Source organism: Bos javanicus, chromosome 18 (assembly GCF_032452875.1).
Source record: "Bos javanicus breed banteng chromosome 18, ARS-OSU_banteng_1.0, whole genome shotgun sequence".
Lineage (NCBI taxonomy): Eukaryota > Metazoa > Chordata > Mammalia > Artiodactyla > Bovidae > Bos > Bos javanicus.
This window is the reverse complement of record NC_083885.1, coordinates 62,197,552-62,210,067: the sequence shown is the minus strand read 5'-3', so window position 1 is coordinate 62,210,067 and position 12,516 is coordinate 62,197,552.

Genomic DNA, 12,516 nt, shown 5'->3' with positions numbered 1-12,516 from the left:
AAAAAACTTAGATAAATCTCATCCCTGTAAGTGTTTCCTTGGACCAGAAATGCAGTGTGTCCAGTCAGCCAACCCCTGAGCACTGTACACATTTCTTGGTTTCTCCTCACACCAAACGAGTTCCACCATGTGGTCCCAGACCATCACATGTTTTTCATCTTACAGGCTGGTTCTTTATTCTTTATTCTATAAAAGTCTCCTTTTCCTTCAGCTGTATTTTGCAGTGTTTTGAATGGGGGGGCTATTTCATGACATGTTAAAGTTTATCACCTAAAATGCTTCCTTTCGTCACTTTGAACAACATCAAGTATTATTTTAATACATGCACCCCAGTGTTCATAGCAGCACCATTTGTAATAACCAAGCAACCTAAATGTCAATTGACAGATGAGTGGATGAAAAAGAGGTGGTACATATATAATGGAATATTACTCAGCCATAAAAAAGAAATAAAATTGGGTCATTTGTAGAGATGTGGATGGACCTAGAGTCTGTCATACAGGGTGAAGTGAGTCAGAAAGAGAAAAACAAACACTGTACATTAATGCTGGTTGATTGTTAAATAAAAATTTACTGGAATTCAGGGACGCCTTACAATGATCCCACACTACAATGACAACAGAAAGTATGTGTGATGCAGAACGTGGGACTCAACAGCCCAAAACAGTTACATTCTGACTCTGCTGCTGCAGCTCGGTGAAGGTGGTGGGGCTTCCAGCCCCACCTCCCACTCTGCCTCAAAGCCCCTGGTGCAGCCGGCCCTGGGACAGCCACACACTGCCCACTGGATCCCAAACACTCCTGCTGTCTTTGGCTTCCTGCTGAGTAGGTGTCAGGCTTTAAAATCTAATCTTAGGGATAATTCTTTCACACTGTGCTTCACCAGATAACTTGTTTTATTTTATTCTGAATATGCAGATTTCAAAGACACTACTTGATCCCTAAAAATACAATTGGAACCCACGTTTTCAAGCACACAAAACTACAGCCAATAGTAAGAAAACCCCACTCACATACACCTTGGGAACACCCTGTCTGATTTCAACTGTCATTTACACGGAGATGGATCTAGTTTTTTGACAGCCCCCTCATATGTCCTTTCCCTGGAGAATTTAAAATGATTGTCCTCTAAGCTGGAACTTTGATGCTGCTGTTGAGAAATACACCGTGACATATTCAGCGGGAAACTGCTGCATGCAGTCAATATGTTCAGAGGCGAATGAACTTAGGGGGAGACTCATGATATAATGGGTTTCCCCGGTGGCTCAGCGGTAAAGAACTCGCCTGCTGATGTAGGAGATGTGGATTTGATCTCTGGGTTAGGAACATCCCCTGGAGGAGGAAATGGCACCCACTCCAGTATTCTTGCCTGGGAAATCCCATGGACAGAGGAGCCTGACGGGCTACAGCCATGGGGTGGCAAGAGTCGGGCAGGACTGAGCGACTGATGACAACAAGATACGAGTGTGGCAGGACCTCCTCCGTGCTGTCTTGAATGCTCCAGTTGACCGCCTCACAGCTCCTTGCCCCAGTGCACACCTAAACCTGGCCAGGCATCACTGACTCTGAGCATATCAAAGAAAACAGTGAGCAACCAAACACAACTGTTACAAACTGTGCCCTGGGTGGACCTACACATGGATTCCCTCTCCCTGGATGGCAAACGGAGCCCCACCTGCAGGGACTGGCTCAGGAGACTCTGGAGACCTGCCCAGGCCGACCGCAGCTCTCCCACGTGGACACACTGGGTGAGCCCTCCGACCCACCCCTAAGGCCCCCAGCCAATGTCCCACTGAACTAGAGTCCACACACCCTCGCTTTTAGCTATGTTTCCATCCACACTTCACAGCCCCTGTGGGATCAGGCTTCAGCTGAAACCACCTCCTTGATTGAAAAAAAATACTTAGGGATACGTTGAACTAAGGAGTGAAGGCTCTCTACAAATGAAAACTATGAGACTTGATAAAGTCTTGGTGAAAACTAAACTTCCTTGATGAAGGAAATTGAAGAAGACATAGCATCTTAGGATCCATAGCATGGATTGGAAAACTGACATTATTAAAGTGTCCATAGTACACAAGTCAGCTATTGATTCAATGCAATCCTTAACAAAATTTCAATGGCATCTTTCACAGAAATAGAAAAAAAGTTTCCCCAAATTTTGTATAGAACCACAAGATACCTCAAATAGCCCAAGCAATCATGAGAAAGACGAACACAGCTGGAGGCATCACAGTTACTGTGTTAATTACTACAAAGCTAGAGTTATTAACTGTGTGTGGTGTGGTACTGGCACAAAAAACAGACACAAGACCAAAGCAAAACCAGAGACCCCAGAGGTAAATTCACACGTCTCCTGTCAAGGAACGTTTGACAAGGCAGCGACAGACACTTGTTGAGGAAAGGGCAATCTCTTCCACATACTGGTACTGGAGAACTAAATAAAGAAATGGAGAAAAATGAAATTGTAACCCTATTGTACACAACTCACAAAAATTAACTCCAAACGAATTAAAAATGTAAGTGTATGACCCGATGCTATAAAATCCTGAGAGAAAACATAGGGAAGAAGGTCCCTTTGACATCAGTCATGACAATGATTTTTTAGATATGACACCAAAAGCAAACGCGCCAGAAGCAAAAAGAAAAAATCAACAAGTGGGACTACATCAGTGTTAAAAACTTCTGCACATCAAGGGAAACAGCAAAATGAAAAGAATCTATGAAGTGGGAGAATATAACCCAATAAAAGAAATGGGCAAAGGAAGTGGATGGACACTTTTCCAAAGATGTGTCTGCATGGCCAACAGGCACATGAAAAGATGCTCAGCATCACTGATCAGGAAAAAATACAAAATCACAGTGAGATATTACTTCACACCTGTTAGAACAGCTCTCATAAAGAACACAAATGTTGGTGACCATGTGAAAAAATGAAACCCTTGTACATTACTGGTATAAACTGATGTATATTATTAGTTTATTGGTATAAACCCTTGTATATTATCGGGGCTATAAATTGGTAGAGCCACTGTGAGAAATATGGTGGTTCCTCCATAAATAAAATTACCATATGATTCTACTTCAGGCTGGATATGTATCCAGAGGAAATGGAAACAGAAGCTTGAAGAGGCATCTATACCCATACGCTTATTGCCACACTACCCACAATAGCCAAGAAATGGAAACAACCGAAATGTGGATCAACAGAGGCATGAAGCTGTGAGATATATGTATATATATGAAAGTGAGACAGTGAGAGCGGTAGTTAATCAGCTGTGTGATCCCAGGGACTGCAGCCCACCGGGCTCCTCTGTCCATGGCGTTCTCCAAGCAAGAATACTGGAGTGCATTGCCATTCTCTTCTCTCTTTCTCTCTCTCTCTCTCTATGTAATTACATATATATATAAATATAATCCAGGCATTAGAAAGATGGGAATCGTGCTATTTGTGACAACATAGATGGACCTTAAAGGCATTAAGCTCAGTGAAGTAAGTCAAAGCTCAGTACAGTATGTTATTACTTGTATGTGAAATCTTAAAAAACCAAACTCATAAAAACAGAGAGTAGAACAGTGGTTACCAGAGGCGGGGGTTGGGGGTGGGGTGGGAAGTTGGCGATGTGTATTTAAGGGTATAAACTGGAGTAGATAAATAAGTTCTGCAGAGATTTTGCACAGAGTAGTGATTATGGTCAACAATACTGTATTATAAGTTTCAAAGTTGCTAAGAGACTAGACCTTAGCTGTTACCACCATAAAAAAGAAATGGTGATTATTTGATGGGCTAAAGCCCTGAACTAATCCTACGGTGGTAGTCATTGCAATATACAAGTATATGAAAGCAACGCACTGTACACCATCAATGTACACAACGTTTTATGACAATTATCATTCAACTGAAAATGAAAAAATAAAAGATCACTGTGGGTTTTATGTAAACAACTGTTATTCAGTGAATTATTACTCAACAATGTAAACATGGCTGTTATTGAAACTGACTATATCAATAGATTCTCAGCAGTCATTTAAATTATTTCAAGAGCAGAAACAAGGAGCTCGAGGGTGTCTAGAAATCAGCAGCCAGGGGCAAAGGGCAGGAAAACATGCAGCCCACAATGGAAGAGGCCTGCACCAACCATATGTGACAGCCCACTAAAGCGATGATGCAAGCAGCAAGAACAGAATTCAGTAATTAGCAGGTGACAGAGGTGACCATCAGCATCAGAATGGTGTGGGCAGCATCTCCGAGTACCTGCATGCAGCAACAACGACCCAGCACAGCCAAAAAAAAAAACCCCAAATAAGACCACGTCAGCCTCAAAACTGGTAAAAGGACACAGCCAACAGAGTGAAATAAACTTACAAAGCAGGAGAAAATGCTTGCAAGTCACATATCTGATAAGGTGTTAATAAATGTATTAAATGTATCTAAAATATATAAAGAACTCCTGCCACTTAACAATCTGATTAACAAACGACCAAATGATTTTAAATACACATTTCTCTAAAAAGGATACACAAATGGGCAACAAGAAAATGAGAAGGTGCTTAAGATGATGAATTTTTAGCTAAATGCAAAACAAAACCAAAATAAGACATTATCTTACACAAATTAGCATACTCTTGAAAAAACCCAGAAAATAACAACTGCTTCGGAGGAGGAGGAGACATTCAAACACTTGTGCACTGTTGTTAACTTTATAAAATGCAGCAACCACTATGGGAAACACATGGCAGATCCTCAAAAAATCGAAACTAGAAACACCACGGGACCAAATCATCCAAATACTAGGGACATGTCCAAAATACCAGAAAGCAAAGACCTGAAGAGACATTTGCAAACTCACGTCCGTAGCGGTACTTTGCCAACAGCGAAGAGGTGAAAACAACGCAAACGTTGACCTTCTGATCAATGGATAAATAAAATACAGTGTAAAAGCTCAATGGAATATTATTCGGCCTTTAAAAGGAAGGAACAACATGGATAAAACCCGAAGACAATATTCCAGTGAAATAAACCCGCCACACACACAAGTGCTTTAGAATTCCACACACATGTGGCATATAACTCGTCAAATATATGTAACATTAATGTAAAATGGTGGCTATTAGTAGCTGAGGAGAGAGAAAATAATGACCTTTTTTTAGGTGAGTTCTGTAGGGACCAGTTTCGTAAGGTGGAAAAGTTAAGAGGGAGATTTTTAGCATAACGACTATATACTGGATCCTGAAACAATATATATGGGATATTGGAACTATATACAGGAATATACTGGATACTACTGACCAGTACAGCAAACACTGGGATTGTGTTCAACTAAAAACATTTTTGTTTGAAATGTAACTTTCCAACATAACATAAACTAGTCTGTATAATACTAGTCTGTATAATCCTTCTTCAAGAGGATTCATTTTCTGAAAAACATTTTAGAAAGAAAGAAGCCACAGTAATGCTAAATTTCCAAAGGAAGATTAAGGTTCTGTGGGTATCAGTATAAACTTATATGCATTGTCTCTAGTTACTGAAATAAGTAATTTCTAATTACCGATAAAGAAAAGATTGTTTCTTAAAATTTTAAAATAGAAGTAATAAGAGCAAAAGGAAAAAACAAAAGATGTCAAACTTTATATGTCACAAAACTAAAAAGAACAAACTAAGCCCAAAGCTAGCAGGAGGAAGGAAATAACAAAGCCTAGTGCAGAAGTGAGCACAATGGAAACCAGAGAAACAACAGAAAAGGTCAACAAAACCAAGAGTTGGTTTTCTGAAAAGAACACATTCATTTCGTTACTTACCCCTGGCAGGAATGTGAGGACGTTCTCGCTCAGGAAACTCATTTTGTTTTGCAGCTCTGCTGTCCTTGCATCCTTTTTCTGTCCTTGCATCCTTTTTCTAAGTCAGCTGAACTTACTTAGCTTAAAAAAAGCAAGAAACACGCGTTGGCTTCATCACAGCAACTCCTGTTCCCCCTCCTCCTGGAACCCCCTCTCCCACCACTTCACTCGCCTCGCTGCTCCTCGTACTCCAGTCAGCTGGTTTCACCGGGTCATCCACAACTGCTGGCCATCCTCAGTCACCACCACCAAGCCTCGCTCTTAGTCTCATAACAACACGTACACTGTTGTTTCTCTTCCTCCTCTGTCCCCTGTCCCCAATGCCCTGAGAGCCATGGGAGGACGGGCACTGCTCTCTTCCCCTCATAGATGCTCTACCCTCAGCGTCTGCACCTGGGGGACCTCCCCTCTGGCTCTTCCCCAGCATCTCCCACAGCAGATGGAGGAAATGCAGACATCCATCTGTCTGAGCTCTCCTCTGAATTATGATTCCCTGCAGACTCCCTGGGACTCCAGAATGCTAGGTTCTACTGTAGCCGCAGTGAATCTCATTTTAAAAACCTTCTTTCTCAGCAAAAGTCCTGACTTGACGCTCGCTTATGCTAAATCCTCTGAGGACCCCACTGAAAACCTCCCTCTCTGCTCCCTAAGTTGCCCCCTCATCCAGCCGGAGCCTGGGTGTGGACACGCAGAGGCAGGATCAGCACGTCTCCTGCCCAAGGTCGGTGCCCAGACACAGCTCCACGGTCCTCTCCCTGGAGACTTCCTCTGTCCTGTCTGTTTTCTGCCCTCAGACTGAACACGAGGCAGCGCACACCTGCCCGGACCTGGCTCCAGAGCTCTGGGCAGGGAACTGTCGACCAGGGTGGGCCAGGGGCTGGTGAGTCTACAGTTACAGGGGCAGGGCCCCCAGACCTGCTGTCCCCACAGACGCCACCACCCCCGCAGTGGCTGGGTCGGCCAGGCTGTCTGCACGGAGAGTGTGGCGCGTGTCCCGTGAGGAGTCGGTTTTATCCCCCATGCTGTTCATCCCCCTCTCGAGTGATTAAGCAATTAAAGATCCTAACCGAACAGCCAGACCACAGGTGAAAACACTTCTGTGTCCTCTGTGGAAAATCAAAGCTGAGAAAGCATAATCGGGCGTTAAAGGGACAAGCGAAGGTGCACCAGTCACTTCCTTCCTGCGCTTTCTCCTGGGCGTGCTCCTCGGGGCGGCGTCATCTCGTCACAGCTCTGAGCTCCATCCCGGTCAGGAGTCTGGCTCCAGTGACTTCACACTCCATGGTTCCTGCTCTTTACGGCCGGAGCTCTTTTTCTAATCTGGAAAGCAGCCCATTTTGAAGGCATCTTTCCCACCTCAAAATGCTGTGGATCTCTAATGCCCCCAGGCCTCTACAGGAGGACGATGCCTTTTATTGGGACAGTTATTCGAGTGCTTCGTAGGGAGGCAGTCACACCTGTTTTCACATTGTCTATGGGCAGCGTCTACCTGCAAAGGTGGCCTTGATAGGTGTGGCAGAGACCACGCAGCCCGTGACTCTAAAACATCTACTCGCTGATACTTTATAAAAATCTGCCTCACTTGCCTTTTGATGGCCAAGTCAAAGATCTCTCTTGGTAAATGTCACACTGCACTTGAAAATACGTGTTGTTGTCCTGTCAGTCAGTCGTCTCTGACTCTTTGCGCCCCCATGGACTGCAGCACAGCAGGCATCCCTGTCCCTCACCATCTCCTGGAATTTGCTCAAACTCATGCCCATTGAGCCACTGAGGCCATTCAACCACCTCATCCTCTGTCGCCCCCTTCTCCTCCTGCCCTCAGTTTCCCCCAGCAAATATGTGGGTTGTTTCCAAATATCTTTTGACGTTGGTTTCTAACGTAATCCAAGTGGTAAGAGAACAGACTCTGTGACGTCAGCACCTGCAGACCACGAGATTTTGGCACCTTGTTTTATGTGCCAGGATGTATTCCAGTGTCTCCTGGTTCACAGTCTAGGGAACTTGAATCGAATTGGTACCCTGTTGCTGTGTGAAAATTATGTAAATCTTAATTATGTTGAATTGGTTCATAGTGCTCTTCGGATCTACTCTTTCTACTTCTTTGTATATTCATTCTACTAATTTTTGATATTGAAACTCCAAATAAAAAATCTTAATTTATCCACTTAAAAATAATTGTAATATATAGTGGAACTATATGTAACCTTGTTCTGTATTTTCCAGGTCTCCTGTTAAGTGTGTCATCATACTTTCATAATTAAAAAAAATAAACATATATTTAAAGAGATTTGCCTCAAGCGCCTCCTTGTATATAGTGCTTCTACTGCCCCACACCCACCCCATGTGATGGTCCGAAACGCCCCGGCCCTGGGCCAACCACCCACCCCACGTGATGGTCCGAAACACCCCGGCCCTGGGCCAACACCCACCCCACGTGATGGTCCGAAACGCCCCGGCCCTGGGCCAACCACACATCCCCATGGGCTTCCGACAGGCTTTCCACTGCGAAGTTGCTCTCTTTTGCTTCCTACTGGGTCTGTTCACGTCTTCATTCTTCTTTTAGGGCTAACTCAGAGTCTTCTCAAGTCACCATTTAGGATGAGGAACTGTCAACACCCAAGTCCTGTGCACTGTCACGTTTCAGGTCAAGGACCCCAAACCCCACACCCCTATAGGCATCTTCTTCACGTTTACTGCAAAGGCGCAAATAGCTCATTCACTTTACTTCTGTGATTCCACTTCTTCCCCAAACCAGAATTTTCTTGGGGAAACTTACTTGGACACTGTTCAGTTCAGTTCAGTCACTCAGTCATGTCCAACTCTTTGTGACCCCATGAACTACAGCATGCCAGGTCTCCCTGTCCATCACCAACTCCTGGAGTTCATCCAAACCCATGTCCATTGAGTCGGTGATGCCATCCAACCATCTCATCCTCTGTCATCCCCTTCTCCTCAGGCCTTAAATCTTTCCCAGCATCAGGGTTTTTTCCAATAAGTCAGTTCTTCGCATCAGGTGGCCAAAGTATTGGAGTTTCAGCTTCAACATCAGTCCCTCCAATGAATATTCAGGACTTACTTCCTTTAGGATGGACTGGTTGGATCTCCTTGAAGTCCAAGGGACTCTCAAGAGTTTTCTCCAACACCACAGTTCAAAAGCATCAATTCTTCAGCACTCAGCTTTCTTTATAGTTCAACTCTCACATCCATACATGACTATTGGAAAAACCATAGCCTTGACTAGATGGACCTTTGTTGGCAAAGTAATGTCTCTGCTTTTTAATATGCTGTCTAGGTTGGCCATAACTTTTCTTCCAAGGAGTAAGCATCTTTTAATTTCATGGCTGAAGTCACCATTTGCAGTGATTTGGGAACCCTCCAAAATAAAGTCTGCCACTGTTTCCACTCTTTCCTCATCTATTTCCCATGAAGTGATGGGACTGGATGCCATGATCTTAGTTTTCTGAATTTTGAGCTTTAAGTCAAATTTTCACTCTCCTCTTTCACTTTGATCAAGAGGCCCTGTAGTTTTTCTTTGCTTTCTGCCATAAGGGTGGTATCATCTGCATATCTGAGGTTATTGATATTTCTCCCGGCAATCTTGGACCCTGAGTAGGTGAATGTTTTTATATACAGCACAAATGGCTATAATTGGAACAAAATCTTCCTATTCACAGTAGCTATTCTCCTTACACGAAGGTATTAGATTTTTCTCTTCAGTTATGTCTTAGGTTGGCTAAAAAGTCCATTTGGGTTTTTCTGGAAGATGTATGGAAAAACACGAATGAACTTATTGGCTAATCCAACAATGTAGACCAAAGATAGGCAGGGTGGCTAGGCATTGGGTTAATAAGCATCTAAGCCACCTTTGAGCAGATGATACGTAGACTGACGGGGATGTGGTTCAGGTTCTCACTGTTGGTGGAATATTTATAAGCACAGAAGAGGGGAAGGGTAGGATAAGCCCTAGAGTTTGGTTTTTAATTGGAGGAATTATGACTAACTCATGTTTTTGTTGTTCAGTTGGTCAGTTGTATTTGATTCTTTGGCAACTACATGGACTGTAGCCCGTCAAGCTCCTCCACCCATGGGATTTTCCAGGCAAGAACACTGGAGTGGGTTGCCATTTCCTTCTCCAGGGGATCTTCCTGACCCAGGGATTGAACCTGTGTCTCCTGCATTGGTAGGCAGGTTCTTTACTACTGAGCCACCAGGGAAGCCCAGTAACAAGCTGTTGCTCATCATAACGTTTGTGTAGATTGAGTTAGAAAAGTGCTTGCTTTTTTAAGCAAGCAAGGTGACTTTGCTACGTGACTTGGGGATGAAACCCACCGCCAGCTTGCTTAATTCAACCCAGTCCTACAGATGCTCACTGGGCTCTGGTTAGGCCCCCAGGAGGCTCAGTGTGGGCTGTGGTCATCCACCCCAGATGACACAGGACAAGCAATGGCCGAAAACTGATTGACAACCAGGATGCTGAACACTTCAGCCTCTGCTCAACACGTCTCCTCTCCTGCTTTGGACTAGAGTGAGCTTTAAGAGCCCTGTATGTCCATCGAGAGGTGAATGAATAAAGAGGTTGTGGTATATATATTTGTGTGTGTGTGTGTGTGTGTGTAATGAATATTACTCAGCAATAAAGGGAGCACACTGAGTCACTTCTAGTGCAGTGACTGAATCTAGAGCCTATTGCACAGAGTGAAGTGAGTGAGAAAGAGACAAGTATCACATATTAATAGATGTATATGGAATCTAGAAAGATGGAACTGATGAACCTATTTGGAGGGCAAGAATAGAGATGCAGATGGAGAGAACAGGCTTGTGGACACAGCAGGGCAAGGAGAGAGTGGGATGATTTGAGAAAATAGCACTGAAACATACACATTAACGTATGTAAAACAGAGAGCCAGTGGGAGTTTGACGTAAGACTCAAGGAGCTCAACCCAGTGCTCCCTAAGGGGTGGGAGGTGGGAGGGAGGGGACATGTGTATACCTATGGCCGATTCCTGTCGATGTATGGCAGAAGCCACCACAACATTGTAAAGCAATTATCCTCCAAATAAAACAAAGAGCCCTTCAGCATCCGCGTCTCTCCTCACGCTTTCAGAGGCTGCTGGGGCCCCTCTGCTTTAGGAGTTTATCTGGCCTGAGTAAAAATGAATGAGGGAAAGAGTGAATGATTGCACACACACATGGGTGAAGGGAAATCTCTTCCTTCAACAGACTCCTACCAGTAAACGCTGAAGGCTGAAATGAGACCACTGCGTATGTTTTGACTCGGGAGGGCGTTGGGGTGGGAGCTGAGGAGGTGTGCCGGGATGAGCAGCCGCATATTAGGACAGTCTCAGGACGTCTCCCAGCAAAGAACTCGCTGACTGATTGCAAGGCCCATGGTCCGTGTAACATGGAGACACCTGTCAGGAGCCCGTGACAGGGCTGGGACAGGCAGATGTGGTGTGTCCCCTAGCAGGAAGCACGGAGAACGTCACAGGGCCTTTATTTCTTTTTAAAGAGTCCCCCCCCCCCCCACCACAATGTGGACCATTTTTAAAGTCCTTACTGAATTTCTTACAGTATTGCTTCTGTCTTAACGTTTTTCACTTTTGTCCGAGAGGCATGTGGGATCTTAGCTCCCTGACCGGGGATGGAACACGCGCCCCCTGTGATGGAAGGCGAAGTCCTAACCACTGGGCCACCGGGGAAGCCCCAGCATCTTGACTGGTTCAGGAAGCTTTACTGAGATATCACTGACATGGAAAATATGTGAGTGTGAGGTGTATAGCATGGTACTTTGATGCAGGAATAGACTGTGAAATTATTACCACAGGAAGGCTGACACCTCCATCGCCTCAGAGAATTAACTTTTCTCCCAGCTGGTGGTGACAGCATGGAAGATGTATTCTCTCACTGACTTTCTAGGATAAGGTGAGTGTATAGTGCAGCACTGGTAGGTACCAGCCCCAGGCAGTGCATCAGATCCTCAGAACTTACTCATTTTATAACTGGAACTCAGTGCCCTTTGACCAACATCTCCTCATTCCCCTGACCTCCCGGCCCCTGGAAACCACTATCTCACTCTCTGCTCCTGAGTTCAGCTTCTTCAGGTTCCACGCACAGAAGCTGTCACACAGTACTTGTCTTTCTCTGTGCAGTTTATCTCAATTAGCATAGTGCTCTTGAGGTCTATCCATGATGCTGCAAATGGCATGATTTCATTCTTTTTTATGGCTATGTAATATTCCATCACTGGAGAAGGAAATGGAAACCCACTCCAGTATTCTTGCTTGAAGAATCCCCATGGACAGAGGAGCCTGACGAGCTACAGCCCATGAGGTCTCAGAGTTGGATATGACTGAGCAACTAAGCACAGCACAGCACTGACTTCAACAGTAGCAACTTCTAGTTATAAAATAAGTAAGTCATGGATATGTAATGTACAACGTGATTCAATAGTTAAGTATACTGTGTCACATGATGAAAAGTGGTAAGAGAATCAATCTTCAAAGGTTTCAACACAAGAAAAAAGTTTCATCAGTATAGTACCGTGTAGAGGTGGGTAGATGTTAACTAGATTTATTGAACTCATTATCTGTAATGTATACAAATATTCAATCATAATGTTGTAAGTCCTGAAGTGATATAATGTCACACTTATTATACTTTAATAAAAATAGTCACTCA